General features: G+C 40.8%; 1 long non-coding RNA gene across 5 annotated transcripts in view; it reads right to left on the bottom strand.

Moving 5' to 3' along the window:
- LOC138848218 (uncharacterized) overlaps window positions 1–16,883 on the bottom strand; it is a 40,714-nt gene extending 23,831 nt beyond the window's left edge. For 3 of the 5 annotated variants that reach the window (XR_016230116.1, XR_011386036.2, XR_016230115.1), the window contains exons 1-3: window positions 16,651–16,853; window positions 11,569–11,816; window positions 5,357–5,478 (exon numbers count right to left, since the gene is read on the bottom strand). This is a non-coding gene — a long non-coding RNA (uncharacterized LOC138848218). Of the gene's footprint in view, window positions 1–5,356; window positions 5,479–9,814; window positions 11,817–16,650 lie in introns of those variants that run through there. The other 2 variants (XR_016230117.1, XR_011386035.1) reach the window with 2 other exon arrangements.
- Between the last annotated feature and the right edge of the window lie 1,024 nt (window positions 16,884–17,907).

Below are 17,907 nucleotides of genomic sequence, written 5' to 3'. Positions count from 1 at the left end.
TGGTGATAGCAGTTTAAAATAGAGCCATATTTCTTGGTAAGTTCAAGTTTTGTTTCAGGAAATTTGGCAAGATCTACCAGGTGATGACAGTACTTGACACCAGGTGGAAACATGCATTTGGAAAGGGCTATCCACACAGAAAGAATGGAACAAGATTACATAGAATTTCTTTTAAAAGGTGGGGGTGGTAAACAAAAAAAAATGCAAATACTGGCTTCTACACACTGATGGTTATAATTGTTTAGTGTTTATTTTTATCTATTAAAAAGGCAGAGCAACAGAGAGATCTTCCATCCATGGGGCACTTTCAAAATGCCCAAAACATCCAGGATTGGGCTACAATGAAGACAGGATCCAAGACTTCCATCATAGTGTCCCACATAGGTGGCAGTGTCCCAAGCATTTCCAACACAGTATCAGGGAGCTAGAGCTAAAGCAGAACAGCCAGGATTCAACCTGACAATCAGATATGGGATGCCAGCATCACAAGCAGCAGCTTAGCCTGCTATGTCATGATACTGGACCACAAGAACTCTTTTTAAATCTTATCTTTCTCACCAGTTTAGAAATTAGGAATGTAGGGGCTGGCGCTGAGGTGCAGCAGGTTAATGCCCTGGCCTGAAGAGCCAGCATCCCATATGGGTGCCGGTTCAAGACCTGGCCACTCCACTTTTGATCCAGCTGTAGAAGATGGCCCAAGCCTTTGGGCCCCTGCACCCATGTGGGAGACCCAGAAGAATCTCCTGACTCCTGGCTTCAGATTGACACAGCTCCAACAATTGCAGCCATCTGGGGAGTGAACCATAGGATGGAAGACCTCTCTCTCTGCCTCTCCTCTCTCTGTGTAACTCTGACTTTCAAATAAATAAATAAATAAATTTTTAAAAAAAGAAATTAGGAATGTGGCTGAAACTGTAGCATAGTACGTTAAGCATCCCTTACGGGCAAAGATTTGAGTCCTGGCTGCTCCATTTCCAATCCAGCTCCCTGAAGAAGACCTTGGAAAGCAGTAAAAGGCCCAAGACCTCGGGCCCATGCCCCTATGTGGGAACCTAGAGGAAGCTCCAGGTTCCAGGATTCAGATTGGCCTGGCTCTGGCCATTGTGGCCATTTAGGGAGTGAACCAGCAGATGGAAGACCTCTCTCTCTGTCTCCCCCTCTCTTCTGTAGTTATATCTCTTAAATAAATAAATAAATAATTCAAAAAAGGAAATTATGAAGAAGCGTTGTTATTTCTGAGAAAGCGAGTTATAAAAATGAATTCTCTTAACCAAAAAGCAGGAGAAGATATCTTAGTGACAGCAACCAACAGAGGAATGCTGACCAATCCTGATTTGGCCTTAAACTTTTTAAAGTACCTGAAATGTCTTAAGTTTAAGTAGTAAGAGAAGTCCTATGCACAAAATACCACCAATGTTACAGAGTCTTTAGTTGAGGTTAATACACAAATAAATAACTCTATAAGTACAATGATGGCCTACTTATTGTGCTTTAAATAATGCAAACTTACACACAACTGGAAATATTAAAGAGCTCACAGAAATCAAAGTAGTACTAAAGAACTTACTGAGAACCTTAATATAACAGCACTTACATTAATGGGGCCATTATGAAATCTACCTGATTTAATCTATATAATTCATGCATGCATGCACAGTACCTGTAATTCAGTAAGGTAAATGTTAACACTCACCAAAATATAATATCTGTTTTGGAAAGCTTCACAACTCAAGTTAGTCTCTCTCCAGACCATCAGTGTCTGACAAACACTAACCACTGACTAAATATCTGTTAAATGCAAGCATGTGATAGTTACTCTAGCACATTTCATGTTCTAGCAGAATGCCAACACAGGGTAAATGAGAAACAGCCACCCAAAGAAATGAGAACTGGAAAATGTCTTCTGGAGTCAAGACTTGTAATTACAGAAACAAAACTAGCAAAAGCCAACAGAGGCTCTGGATAAGCAATCCTATATTATTTCACTTAACAGGGCTACTCAGTATTCCAGTTCTTTTTTTAAAGATGTATTTATTTAAGAGGCAGAGTTAGAAACAGAGAGAGAGAAAGACAGAGAAACAGGTCTTCAATCTGCTTGCTCACTGTCCAAATGGCCGCAAAGGCCAGAGCTAAGTGGATTTGAAGCCAGGAGCCAAAAGCTTCTTCTGTGTCTCCTATGTGGGTGCAGGGGCTATATAACTTGGGTCATCCTCCTGTGCTTTCTCAGACAGATTAGCAAGGATCTAGATCAGAAGTGGAGTAGCTGGGCCTCAAAGCTGCGCTCTTATGGGATGCTGGCTCTGAAGGCAGACTGGGCCCACTACATGACAGTTCTGGCCCCAGTATTTCAGTTCTTGACTCAGCAAGAAATTATTATCAAGTAGTATTAGGAAAGGAGGTTGAGAAATACTTTAGTTGAGCACCTTTTTCTCTTAAAATATTTTTGAAGGAAAATAGGCAGCATAGAAAGAAGTGCAGTGTACTGGAATAATGTAGTCTGAGAGGAATCCTTCTTCCACTGCTAAATGGCTTGTGTGCTTCACTCCACCACCACCAAATAAACCACATGCACTAACTCACTCCAAATTCAGCAGGTCCAAAATACACTGGATATTATAGCCACCCAAAGCTCCAATAAGTTGAGAAAAATGTGCTTCTGGCTGCTGAATCCTACATAAATGCTGAAAAATAAGGCAATGACTTACTGATATCAACATCTTCCCATTAAAACAATAGGTAGAAAACCTCAAAAAAAAAAAATAGACTATTCCAAGCATTTAAAAATTAGATGGCATAAACTTTCTTCCATAAAGTTCACCCAAGATAAATAACTCTTTTTATTCTGAAATTGGCCCTCTAAGAAAGAGAAGAAAAATGTGACCTAAACATTTTTTCTAGGGTGGACCTATGGTGTAGTGGTTAATACATAGCTTGGATGCCTGAATCATGTATCAGTGTGCCTGGGTTCAAGTCCTGACTCAACTCCCAATCCCAGCTTGTAGCTATTGTAGACCCTGGTTGCAGCAGATGATGGAAGTGGTTAGGTCCCTGCCACCCATGCAGGAAACCCAGATTGAGTTCCCAACCTCTAGCTTCATCGACCTGGCCCAGCTCCAGCTGTTGCTGCAATTTGGGGACTGAATCGGTGGACGAGAGATCTCTGCATTGTCACACTTTCACATAAATGTATTTTAAAAAATTCTTCCATAACTCAGAAACCTATAGTACAACCAACTAAATTATTCAGATGTGAAATTACAACTTAACAGTCAGCCTGTGGTAAGGCTTATTTTATTGCTTTTCAATGAATACCTCCTAGGATGACTGCAGAGCTGCCCAGCAGGACCAAGCCCAAGATTCTGAGGATACTGATTCTGCCCAGGCCTCCCACCCAGTCACATCAGGTGATTTCTGGCTGCTGCACAACCACCACTACCAAACTGTGGTGACAATGACTTCAAAAATACTCTATATTGCAAGACATTCCAAAATGCTTGTGACTGTTTTACAGTAAAACATTCATCTTTGTATTTGAGGCAGCTCACTCTGAAACTGGTAAATGATGGAGCTCCTCTATAATAAATAGCTCCTCTATAATAAATTAGAGTGAAATGAGAATCATATGGTGAATATTTCTAGAAAGCTTCCAATTATGAAGAAAATGAAATAGTAGCTATTTTTCTCAAATTCTTGATTTTCAGAGAAAATGAGTACAATCCATTTTACCTTTTATATATTGAATTTAAAAAAAAATTCAGGGTCTGGCACTGTGGCATAGCAGGTAAAGCCACTGCCTGCAGTGCTGGCATCCCATATGGGCACCGGTTTGAATCCCAGATGTTCCACTTTAGCTCTCTGCTATGTCCTGGGAAAGAAGCAGATGATGGCCCAAGTCCTTGGGCCCTGTACCTGCGTGGGAGACCTGGAAGAAGCGCCTGGCTCCTGGCTTCAGATCGGCACAGCTTGGGCCACTGTGACCAATTGGAGAGTGAACCAGTGGATGGAAGACTTTCTCTCTCTCTCTCTCTCTCTCTCTCTCTCTCTCTCTCCCTCCCTCCCTCCCTCCCTCCCTCCCTCCCTGCCTCTCCTTCTCTATATGTGTAACTCTTTCAATTAAATAAATAAATCTTTAAAAAAAGAATTTTCAATTGGGTGGTTTGATCAGGAAATGTTTAACTCATGTTTGAATGTAAGAGCACTCAAATCCTGGTAAAAGCATTTAGCCAACAAGCTGCACTTGATTTTCATGTCTGTAGCTTATAAAAACCCAGTTCATTCATTCAACAAATTTTAAGTGAGTCACTTCTATACATTAGACAACACTCTCCAAGCTAGAGATAGAGCAGTGAGCAAAGATCCCCATCATCATGAGATTAGAGACACAGAACAAACAGAAGACAGGGAAAATCATACTTAGACCATTTGTGATAGCTGCCCAGGGAAAACACCACACAGAGCAAGGGGAGCAGAGTGACTGTGTGTGTGTGCATGTGTGGGCTTGTGCAACTATGTGTTCTCTTCTGTTTAGCATAGTCAGGAAAGATCTCCCTAATAAGCAGAGACCTGGAAAAATGGGGCTCAGAACCATAAAGATTACAGGTGGACAAGTCACCACTTAGAAGGAACAGCAGGGTCAGAGGCCTGAAGGAGCTCAGCCTGTGAAGAAAGGCTGGGGAAGCAGCCAGCGACAGATCTGCACAAGCAAAGGAAGCATAGAAGGGGATGGGGTGGTGCAAATTACATCCAACCTCATAGAATGGCATGGACACCACTGGAGGTTCTGTAAGAGTGGCAGTCCATGCCTTAGAAAGAACCCAGAGCTATGTTGCTCCACTGTAAGCAGGAGTGCAGCAGAGAGGTCAGCTAGAAGGTACCACCACCACTCAGGCAAGAGGGTGGGGAAGAGCAGCACCCAGAGAGGCAGGAGGATCATAAGCAAAGTCTGAAGACAGAACTCACAGGGGGTGCAGGGTTTAAAGAAAGTCCAGAGGACACCACATTTTGGGCTAAAATACCCAGAAATATAGAATTGTTGCTGACTTAGATAGAAAATACTGCAAGAGCACATTGAGGTGAAATAGAAAAATGGATACTCCAGAAATGTTAGGCTTGAGATCTGTATGAGGTATTCAGTGGGAGGTGGTTCAGGCAGTGTCTGGAGAACACAGAGGAGGTTTAGAGGCTCTTTGTGCCTTGGTCCATCTGTCAGCAACATGCCCTACTCATTATTAGCCCATGTGATACATGCAGCCCAAGCAATTACCACCAATAATTATTATTCACCAACTAATTCAAAAGCAGCAGGCAATATGAGACAAAGAGGGAAAGGAGAAAAAGAAATAGACATGAAGCTTACCCAGATGTTTTGGGTCAGAGGGTGTAGTGACAACACCACCATTTTTCCCCAAGTGCAGCAATGGCTAGTTCTGAAGCCATCTGTACTTCAGTATTAACTTTCCCCTTGAAGGTACCAGCACCCTGTATGAAGTCCAAATAGTCTGTTAGTAAACACAGTGGCCAAAACCAAATTAATGGCACCAGGCTTCCTTTCTGTGTTTTCCCTTTAAAGTTCCTGTAATAAAAAATAATTTCTATTTTAAATATCTGTGCTTTAGAGGCCAGCATTGTGGTTCAATAGGTTCAATTTCTGCTTGTGATGCTAGGATCTCATAAGAGCATCCACTCAAGTCCTGGCAGCTCCATTTCTGATCCACCTCGCTGATAATGTACCTGGAAAAGCAGCAGAAGATGGTCCAAATTCTTGGGCCTGGGCTACCTACATGGGAAACTTGGACAGAGTTCCAGGATCAAGATTTGAGAATGGCCCAGTCCCAGATTTTGCATCCCTTTGGGGAAGGAACCAGAGGATGAAAGATATTTCTCTGTCTCTCTGTATCTCTCTAACTCTGCCTTTCAAATAAGTAAATCTTTAAAAATTAGTAAACAAATACAGAAATATCTCTGCCTTGAAATGCTATCATTGTTTTTACATTTGTTCAGGATACTCTATTCCACAAATCTTCAGTCCTTGGAAGTACAATGGACTACATTTCCATTCCATTTTATGTACTCAGTAGACACAGATTCTTGGTCCTTCAATAAAAGGAATGTTCAGGCTTCACAACAACCCTGTGACAGGATCACTGCTTTATCAGCTTCATAGACAGGAACACTGAAGCACAGATTAAGTACTTTGCAGGGGGTCACAAAGCTGGGATTCTACTCCAGCACTCAATTCACAACATTTGTGTGAACACATTTGTGTGTTCTTAAAACACATTGCACTGCATGATGTAAATGAGATGTATTCTTACTTATCCTGCATCAGTAAGAAAAGTTGGTAAGAAGAGGTTGATGAGGTAGAGAAGTAAGCTGGAACAGCAGGAACAGAATTTGAAACTGAACTTCAGAGGACAGAAAAAAAAAAAAAACCAGAAGACAACAAATAATCATCTTGCATTCAATACTTTTATTAAAGTCTCAAAGCTGAAAATATTAGAAATGCCAGGAATGTCCTTATGTCAGTCATGTGGATCTTTGTGAAATTTCCTAAAACTTGGTGGGAAAAAGCCTGGAAGAACTACCCACATTTTCTCTCAAACACAACCAGTTATTTCAATATATTTTGTTGAAAAATTAATTTTAACTTATATGAAATGTCATATTACCTTCTAATATACCTGTTTCTCTCATGTGGGCATGGAGATTTTTTCCCCATCGAATTTAACTCTGTTCCAGAAGTAAATCCAAATATCTAGGGGTTTGCATTATTCTACTTTACATTATTTTAACTACAATACCTGAGAAGAGTTTCTTTGGAAAGAAAGGATTTGTTTCAGCTTATGGTTGGAGGCTACAGAATCTGGTGGCTCCATAGTACATCGTGGATAGACATTGCTCATGGATGTGGAGGCATCATCATATATTGTCAGGAAGGGGAGATACAACAGTTAGGCAGAGCCTGAACTCAAATGATCAAATCTCTCTTGAGAACTGCTATCTCTGTGTGCTGATATCACAGTTTCACACATAGAAAATTCTAAAGACTCTATCAAAAATATATTAGAACTTACAAACAAGTTCGGTAAGTTTTAGGATACAAAATCAGCACACAAAAGTCATTTCTATTTCTATACATTAAAAACAAACTGAAAAATAAAATAAGAAAATAATCCTATGATGGCCTTAATGCTGGTAACAATGTCACAGGTATATGCTTATCACCAACAGAGCAAGCTGTGAATACCTATTTTTATATCAATCATACCACAGTAAAGTGTTTTTTAAAAGTTTTGTGTAAGGTAAGGTCCAGAGCTGTGGCGGGCAAAGCTTCTGCCTGCAGTGCCAGCAACTCATATGGGCACTGCTTCAAGTCCTGGCTTCTCTAATTCTAATCCAGCTCTCTGCTATTGCCTGGGAAAGTAGTAGAAAATGCTCCAAGTTCTTAGGACCCTGCATCCATATGGGAGACCTGGAAGAAGCTCCTGGCTCTGGATTGGCACAACTCTGACCATTGCAGGCATCTGGGAAGTGAACCAGTGGATGGAAGTGCTCTCTCTCCCTGCTTCTGCCTCTCTGTAACTCTGCCTTTCAAATAAATAAATAAATTTTTTAAAAAATTTTTTGTGTATGTCTGTACATGCATATATACATATGTATACATATATTTTTAAAATATTTATTTGAAAAGCAGAATGGAAGAAAGAAGGAGATAGACAAAGAGATCTTCTATTCACTGTTTTACTTCCAAAATGGCTCAAATCAGTTCTGGTCAGAACAAAGCCAGGACACTGGAACTCTATCTGTGTCTCCTAGATAAGGGTCAGGGGCCCAAGCACTTGAGCCAACTGCTGCTGCCTTCCCAGGTGCATTAGCAGGAAGCTGGATTAGAGGCACACCAGCCTGCATCCTAACTGACTCACTGATATGGGATGCCAGTGCTGCAAGTGGCAGCTTAACCTGCTGTGCCATAATGCTGACTCCTAAGTATGTATTTTTGAAATCCCCTCTGTGGAATAAGAGTAATGGTGCAACAATGCCAGCATCCGTGTCAGTACTGTCAGTCAATTTCTTTTTTTAACTTTTCAACTGTTTTCTTTTTGTAGAAAACTTTTAATAAATATAAATTTCAAAAGTACAACTATTGGATTATAGCAGTTTTCCCCCCATAACCTCCCTCCCATCTGCAAACCATCCCATCCCCTACTCCCTCTCCCATCCCATTCTTCATTAAGATTCATTTTTAATTATCTTTATATACAGAAGATCAACTTAGTATATATACTAAGTAAAGATTTCAACAGACTGTACCCACACAGACACACAAAGTATAAAGTACTGTTTGAAGACTAGTTTTAGCATTAATTGGCATAGTACAACAAATTAAGGACAGAGATCCTACATAGGGAATAGGTGCACAGTGACTCCTATCATATTGTAGAATACTCACAAACACTATTTGGTTCCATTATATTGCTCCTGGGCTAAAGTCTCTAGATGTGTCTAGGTGTAGTTTCATAATCAAGCCCAGTGTGGTCAGTGGGTATAGTTACCAATGAAGGTAGTTAAGCTACACAACTGGCAGGCAACTCATTGCACAAATCCTCTGACTACAGTGCCAGCATCCCATATGGATGCTATTTCCAGTCCTGAAAGCTCCATTTCTGATCCAGCTCTTTGTTCCATCCTGGAAAAACATAAGAAGCTGGCCCAAGTGCTTGGGTCCCTGCACCTATGCGGGAGACATGAAAGAAGCTTCTGGCTCTGGCTTCAGATTGGCCCAGCTCCAGCTGTTGCAGCCATTAGGGGAGTGAACCAGTAGATGGAAGATCTATCTCTCTCTGCAACCATCTCTCTGTAATTCTACCTTCCAAATAAGTAAATAAATCTTTAAAAATTTACTTTTCTATTTTAAATGAATTATTTATCTGAATGGCAGAGAGAGAGAGAGAGAGAGAGAGATCTTCCATCTGCAGGTTCACTCCCCAGATGGCCACAAAGGCCATGGCTGAGCTTGGTTGAAGCCAGGAGCTTTAGCTTTTTCCGAGTATCCCACATGGGTGCAATACCTAAGCACTTGAGCCATCTCCCACTGCTGTCTAAGGCACATTATCAGGGAGCTGAATCAGAACTGTACAGCTGGGATTCAAATTGGCAATGATATGGGAGGCTGGCACCACAGATGGCTGCTTTACTTGCTACACCACAATGCTTGCCCCAAGATCTATTAAGAAGGGATCATTTCATTTACTCATTGAAATGCCAGTACTTGAAGTCTGGCATTTTTGTTTATTTTTAGATTAATCAGTGTTTAAATTATGTTTTATTACGAAAGCACATTTTTAAATTAATTTTTGAAACTAATTACATTGTTATGTAAACCAAAACTTCTCATTAAGTTGTTTTTGAATGTTGGGTGAATTTAGTGGGAAGGAAAAGTAAATATCTTTACTTTTGTTTATAAAAACATAGTCTACCAGAGTGTTATAAACTCTAGAAATCACAGTAAATCTTTAAACTTGAGAGAAAACATTTAAGTAGAGAAGCAATGCTCTAAGTAAAAGAAACAGAAACCTACAACTTGACTAGTTCAAGTCTCTATGAATTTATTCTTTTGTATGATCTAAAGTAACAGTTTTATAAATCTGTCAGCTTTCTTTAATCAGAATTTTTTAGTTTGTTCATTTCATCAGAAATCTGTATTTATAAATACTTGATAGAATCTTCTCTGTTTGTAAATGTTTTTAGCAAAGAAACAGCACTATTGATGGCAAAAAAAAAAAAAAAAAAAAAAAAAAACTTAAAATCACCATAATTAAAATTTGAGTAACAATTTACTGGAAAACAAGGAGACATAGTTACATGTATTGTATATAGGATTTTGATAAAGACAGAAGTGTTTTTACAAACTCTTTTATGTTTTTTTAGGCCAGCATAATCTGGGTGTGAATTTTCTTTTGCAGAATTCTGATAGGTGACAGGCAAAATGCTCAAAAGCAAGAATACACAACAAACTAACAAGAGTATTACAAATCAAATTGTATCTTAAACACAACAAGCAATATAATTGTAGGCATATTATTGCTGTCTGTATAAGTACAGTAAGAAAAGCTTATTTGTTACAAGATTAATCTCAGATTTAGAAATTTTTCAATTTTCCATTTTTATGTATTAAAATATTATATTTAGTATTTTTAAAGCACAATAGTATTTTCAAAACTATTTAATTTTTGAGGTCTCTATTGTGAAGGGAGGGGCAACTCCAAGGATTTTTACAGACTCCAGTCTTTTATTAAGAAGATAACAATCATGAAAGATAACATTGTATCAGAACTACCAGACATTATTGTCATATAACCTATAGAATACTTACATCAATAATGTATCTATGTGAAAGTAACTTTAAATTTAGCATGAATCTACAATTCAGCAATGCTCCATATATATCACTAGGTGTCTAATTAGCAATCATCTCTACTGAATGACAGATAGATTCTTTGAGGACCCTTGGGCTTCCAGCTGGAAATCACAGTCAAATGACTTAATTTGAAACAACTAATTTTTCAAAATACATATTAATAATCTTAATTCTTGAAGTTAAAGTGAATTAGCAGGAAGCTAATGTAGCCTTCCAAGCCTCAGCTTAACCCACTGTGTCATAGCACAAGCCACTATCTGAGGCTTTTAAGATAAGCATTTTTAGGGTCTGGTCATAACAGAGTCAGGAGCTCCCTCCAGGTCTCTCATGTGGATGGCAGAGTTCTAGCACTTAAGTCATCTGCTGTTTCTTAGGCCATTAGCAGGGAACTGGATCTGAAATGAAGCAGCTGGGATTCAAACTGGCACACATATGGGTTGCCAGCATTATAGGCAGTAGCTTTGCCTGCTACACCAGGACTACCCCATTACTAACAATGTTTTAAGAAAACCTTGTTATTTTCACACAGGGGACTAAATTTTAGGGTTTTTTTTTTTAAATTGTATATCTGAAAGACAGAGTTACAGAGAGAGGCAGAGACACAGAGAGAGATGTCTTCCATCCGCTGGTTCACCCCCCACTGGCTGCAATGGCCAGAGCTGAAGCCAGGAGCCAGGAGCTTCCCCAAGCTTCCCCCAGGGCTCCGATGTGGGTGCAGGGGCCGAAGGACTTGGGCCATCTTCCACTGCTCTCCCAGGCCACAACAGAGAGCCAGATCAGAAGAGAAGCAGCCAGGACTAGAACCGGTACCCATATGGGATGCAGGCCAGGGATTTAACCTGCTACACCACAGTAGCAGTATACTACTAAATGTTAGGTTTTATAAACATATATCATTTTAATCTAGTCTCTGTCAATGCAATCTCTCAAAAGATTTCATTTTTTACAAACTTTTAAAATATTTTTCCTTATTTTTAGGATAATTATTATCATTAGTGAAAATATGTCTCTTTTATCCTATAGTTTTACTTAAGAAAAACACATTTTTATAATTTTAAAACATTTTTAGAAGCTATTGTAATCCATAAGCTGTACTTTGGAAATTTATGTTCATTAAATAAAATATAAAAAAATTTTTTTAAACTCCTTACCTAGTTTTCTTTTATATTTTATATGCTTCCATTTAATTTTTCTTTTATTATTATTAAAGACAGAGTTACAGAGAAAGGTAGAGATAGAGAGAGAGGTCTTCCTTCCGCTGGTTCACTCCCCAGTTGGCTTCAATGGCTGGAGCTGTGCCGATGCAAAGCCAGGAGCCAGGAGCTTCTTCTGGGTCTCCCACGTGCAGGGGCCCAAGGACTTGGGAATCTTCTACTGCTATCCCAGGCCATACTGAAAGCTGGATTGGAAGAGGAGCAGCTGTGATTAGAACCAGTGCCCATATGGGATGCTGGCACTTCAGGCCAGGGCTTTAACCCACAACACAGGCCTCTCCATTTAATTTGAAACATTCCCTTAAAAATATCTAAAAGCAAAACATTTTTAACAAAAGTATGATAGCTTTTTTATTATAATTTATATATTTTTCCTTTTTCTTTTACATTTTTTTGTTTTTTTAAATTCATTTTTGCTTTACTTTTTCTTTTTTGTTTGTTGTTACATATAGAAATTTTGCCTTTCGTTACTTTGAAGCAGTCTTGAATTATTTGTCATATATGAATAATGTTAATTAAATTTTTAAAATGTATATAAAGGGAACAAATTTCATGTATTTCTTATGCACATTTTTAAGAAAATAATATTTCCCACCTACCCTCATAAGCTTCCCTGCTCTTACCCTCCCTCTTCCTTCCTTATTTGAGTTCCTGTAATGACATACTTCTAATTTATTTTATAATCACAAGATTAACTTTCCACTAAATAAAGAATTCAATAAGTAGTTAGAAAAACCACTGTTCCCCAGGAGTAAAGAATATAAACAATCATCAAATCCAAAACTGTAAATTTCATTAATATAAATTACATTTTTGGATTCTGTATATTAATGCAAGTCAGAGAAAACAGCATTTGGCTTATTTCATTGAGCATAATGATCTCCAATTGCATCCACTTCTGTTGTGAAATCAGGGTTTCGCTATTTTTTATGGCTGGGTAATATTTCATCATGTGTATATAACACAATTTCTTTATGCAGTCCTAAGCTGATGGATATTTGGGTTGATTCCATATCTTAGCTATTTTGAATTGAGCTGCTGTAAACATGAGGCCACAGATAATTCATCATATGCTCTATATCAACAATGTATATAAGCATACTTGGTAACAGACCCAAAAATACTATTTTATACAATTTAAGAAGCCAAGGCATTAAACTGATATCAAAATATTTATTACATTTACATTCATCTAATTTATATTTTTTTAAAGATTTATTTTACTTTATTTCAAAGTCACAGTTACACAGAGAGAGAGTCAGAGAGAGAGTGAAGTCTTCTATCTGATGGTTCACTCCCCAGATGACCACAACAGCCAGAGCTGCGCTGATCTGAAGCCAGAAGCCAGGAGCTTCTTCTGGGTCTCCCAAATGGGTGCAGGGGCCCAAGGACTTGAGCCATCTTCTACTGCTTTCCCAGACCATAGCAGAGAGCTGGATGGGAAGTGGAGCAGCCAGTTCTTGAACTGGCACCCATATGGAATGCTGGCGCTTCAGGCCAGGGCGTTAACCTGCTGAGCCACAGTGCCAGTCCCATCATCTAATTTATATTTAACAAATTTTTTTACTTTAGTTATGGAAACTGAAATATCAGACAAGCATATTCTAGTTCAACTGCTATCCTTGAGACACAGAACACTATTGTATTTTGACATAATTTATTTATATTTTTATAATCTTAAACATCTAACAGATATAACTTTGATCCTAATTGGCCAATAAACACAGGCAAACATATGTTAACAAACTTGAAGAAATCTTTTTTATTTTACCAACAAACTTTAGCTATTCATCAGATTTATAGAAGTCCTGTGCCACACAGCTTAATTTAATAGTTTTAAATGTATGTAAATATGTATGTTTTAAATTTTAATGTTTTAAATTTAAATGTTTTAAATAGTCTTAAATTTATGTAAATATGTAATATCAGTAAACCAAGCAAAATACAGCTCTTAAGGGATTTTTAAGGGATTTTTAATAAGTAGACACAAAATACAACATGTTTATAATTTAACATATATATAACATATATCACAAGAAAAATCAAGCAGTTCTGTAGCAACTTAAAAAAAAAAACTTACTGAGACTGGCGCTGTGGTACAGCAGGTAAGGCCACCGCTTGCGCTTGCAGTGCCAGAATCCCATACAGGTGCTGGTGCAAGTCCCAGCTGCTCCATTTCTGGTCCAGTTCTGTGCTATGGTCTGGGAAAGCAGTAGAAGATGGCCCAAGTCCTTGGGCCCTGTTCACCCACATGGGAGACCCAGAGGAGTCTCCTGGCTCTCGGCTTCAGATTGGCGCAATTCCAGCCGTGCAGAGGACCTCTCTCTCTCTGTAACTCTGACTTTCAAATAAATAATCTTTTTTAAAAAATCTATTACTTTCTTCTTTTAATAAAATTAATTTATTTCTTTCTCTTAGTTATGATATTTTTCACTAAAAATTGTGTTTAATTAAAAAACAAAGTGATTTTAAACTATAACATCAACACCTCAACAGGAATATGCAGAGGGAAAAAATGTAACTTGAATATTTATGTCAAAAAAAAAAAAACAACCCTAATCCCAGCAAAGGAGCTGAACATTTTCTCATGCAATGAATACTACACCTGAATTTCCGAGCCTTTGACACTCTAATAGAAAGATGTTTTCTATGGCATATTCTTATGGGTCTTGTTCCCCACTGGCAACTGCACCAGGGGCTTCTGTGGGGAGCTCCAACTGGCTTTAAGAGAACAAAGGGAGTCCTAGACCTGAGTCTTTGGAATCTACTACATACATAATAAGACCATGCAGTATTTCCAGTTTTGTTCTCATACGACAATAATTACAGGGTGCACAAATCAGCTGGGATATCTCAGAGGACTTTCAGGTGAATTGAGTTGCCCATTTTTTTTTTTTTTTTTTTTTTGACAGGCAGAGTGGACAGTGACAGAGAGAGACAGAGAGAAAGGTTTTCCTTTGCTGTTGGTTCACCCTCCAATGGCCACCGCGGCCAGCATGCTGCAGCCGGCGCACCACGCTGATCCGATGGCAGGAGCCAGGTGCTTCTCCTGGTCTCCATGGGGTGCAGGGCCCAAGTACTTGGGCCATCCTCCGCTGCACTCCCTGGCCACAGCAGAGAGCTGGCCTGGAAGAGGGGCAACCGGGACAGAATCCGGCACCCTGATCAGGACTAGAACCCAGTATGCTGGCACCGCAAGGCGGAGGATTAGCCTATTGAGCCGCGATGCCGGCAAGTTGCCCATATTTTACCAAAGATTAATTCTCACACAGTGTACTCATGGAAACCAAATCCTCCTTGCTGAGGGACTAGGACTAACTAGAGTCTTAAGATTCTTGTCTCACATCAACCAGAACTAAGACACATGACCTTAGTGAGGCCCAACTGGCAGGAAGCCCAAACAAATGGCACAGAAACAGGATTCCCAGTGTCCACTAAGTTCAACTTAGTTATTGAGCCCTGGGATTCCAAACAGTACCATTTCCTTGTACCAACAAAGTGCTTATAGGCAGCTGATGTCACAGAAGAACAGAAAGTAAAGCGTACACAAAAATGGACTCAGCAGCTTCTGGAATATCCCTGAAATCCCAACCATGCGGTCAGCTCCCCAAGAGCAGCCTGGAGAACACAAGCAGTGCTTGCCTTTCCCCAGTAACATGTGAGGACTAGACCCCTACTGCTGACTGCCATTTGTTATCAGTCAAAATGTGGCCCAGGCTGCTCACCTCTGAACAGCCAGTTCACCAGAGATGATTGCTGATGCAAGTGCACTGCTTTATTTAAGACACCAGCATTCTTGGAGTAAAAGCAGACCTCTTTGATGCCAAATATGCTCTTTCCCAAGAATGATGGCTTCTTGAAGAAACCTGGTTCTTAAGGGAACCTGGTTCCTTTCACTGACATCTCTGATGAACTGTCTAGTGGTGGGCAGCCTGGACCTACTTTTGACCCCTAAAATACACCCTGGCACTCTGAAAAGAAATGTGGACATCTCAACCATTCACTAACCACTAGCCCAAATGTCCATTCTTTTCTTAGTAAGTTTTGATAGCTCTTATTGTTTTTTTTTTCTTTGTACTATAACACCATCTGAAATAATTTTTTCATTACTATATATAAAAATATAATTCATTTTCTTACCTAAGAGAGATCATTTAATTCAAACAATAAGAACAACAAAAAATGCTTCTTGGAGGATTGAGACTTCAGTGACTCATGTGGGAACCAGAGCATTTGGTTTGGGAAGCAGAGGTAGGCAGCTGAGACACCTCCACTTGAACTGACCTACTCGCCACTTACCAAGGTGAACTGATGCAATGATTGTTGGTCCCTGGAAATACGTACGCCATAACATAGGAAACTTCACAACAGATTTGTTCATAGTAAGGACTAAAAATAATTTTCTCTACTAATATCGCAAAGAAATCACTTAAAACGCTGAAATAAATGTGTAGGGTTAGCTGACATGTGAGTCCTACCAATATATCATCAATTTAACACGTTTGGGTCCATAAAAATTCTCATTTAAACCAAGTCAAGCATGATAAAAGTACGAATAAGACGCCGTGTCCCCGCACAAGTCCCCAGATCGCCTATGCACTGTGGCGATCTCCTGCAGTAAAGCAGGGATTTCGCCCCAGCCCCTCCCCGTCTGACAAAGGTCTCTCAACATCAAGTCCTCCGGATTTCCTCACTACCTCTACACTTCTCAAGCTCGGGGCGCCCGGGCTCAGCTGCGGTCCCCCGTGCCCTTGGGGAACCGCACCACGTATTAGATCGGTAATGGAGCTGCTGAATAAACTAAATAGTAAGCGACTGAAAGACCTGGGCGGCAGGGGTTCCTCGAGCCCCGCGCTGAAATCAGTGGGGACGCTCGAGGAGAAATCCGAGTTCTCTTTTCCAACTGTTGAAAGGAGACGGGGAGCTGACCCCAGATCTGCACCCTGGGGTGAACCCCAAGGTGAACACAGCAACAGCCGCGCCCGCCTCCCCAGCCCAAACCTCCGGGCTTGCACAAACCAGTAGACTCTGGCAGCGAGAAACAGAGGAGCGTCTGGAACTGGCCTCAGGACGCGTTCTTCTCACACCAGCGCCGCAGAGTGGGCGACCAAGCCGGGCTCCGGGAGCGCCGTCCCCGAAGTCCGCCGCGACGCCCACCTGGAGGCGACCTCGCAGAGGGCCCCTGAGGCCTGGCGCAAAGGGCGGGTCAGCTCCGCCGCAGCCAATCCCGGCGGAGGGAGGAACTCGGGCTCTGTGACGCGCGGAGGGGGAGGGCGGAGCGCCAGTCCTGGAGGGGTGCGCGCGAGCGCACAGGGGGAGGCGTGGCCCGGGTTAGTGCGCATGCGCCGCACGCTGCGCGGGCCGGGGAGGGGGGGTGGGGTCGGCCTCACGCAGCCTCCGATCAAGGCCTGGAGCCGGTTTTCTGCATTTGGCTTCTGACTCGCTGTCGGCCAAGCAGTTTTGTGTGTGGGGTGATACCATGTCTGCGCTGCTGGCCTTCTGCTTACAGCCTGGAAGAGCAGATTCGTTCCGGTGTGAGCACAGTAAAACAGCTCGGCTGTATAGAATGCAGTGTGCAGTTTTGTGTAAGCCTCGGGTAATTAGCCGTGGTTGGTGGTGGTTGTCGGGTTCTAGACTTTGCGTTCTTATTTTCTTGGTATGTTTTCTTTCCCATGTGAACTAGTTATGCCTGCTACATTAAATATGAATGTGGTAGTAAGAATTTCCTTATTCAACAAGCACTTGTTAGTATTATCAGAAATGCTTGGGGCCGGAGCTGTGGCTCACTTGGTTAATCCTCTGCCTGCGGAGCCGGCATCCCATATGGGCGCCGGGTTCTAGTCCCAGTTGCTCCTCTTGCAGTCCAGCTCTCTGCTGTGGCCCGGGAGGGCAGTGGAGGATGGTCCAAGTGGGAGACCAGGAAGAAGCTCCTGGCTCCTGGCTTTGAATCGGCGTAGCTCGGGGTGTAGCGGCCATTTGTAGGGTGAATCAATGGAAGGAAGACCTTTCTGTCTCCCTCTCACTGTCTAACTTTATCTGTCAAATAAATAAAAATTAAAATAGAAATGCTGTTGTGTACACAGATTTTTTAATTAGCTATTTTTGAGTTGCGAAGAGACGGTATAAGTTAACCTTACGTATTTAAGTTCTATAGTTTAGACTTCTGAATAAATCTAAGTAGCCGTCCAGAGAGAGAAGCAGGAGAGAATGAGTGAATAGAAATATTGTGGGAAAATATATCCTGTTGATTGCTGGACCCATGTTGTGGTGTAGCAG

The sequence above is a fragment of the Oryctolagus cuniculus genome, chromosome 2, assembly GCF_051225735.1.
Source record: "Oryctolagus cuniculus isolate XC-2025 breed Fujian yellow rabbit chromosome 2, ASM5122573v1, whole genome shotgun sequence".
NCBI lineage: Eukaryota > Metazoa > Chordata > Mammalia > Lagomorpha > Leporidae > Oryctolagus > Oryctolagus cuniculus.
The sequence above is the reverse complement of the archived record's forward strand: the minus strand, read 5'-3'. Positions and strand labels throughout refer to the sequence as shown.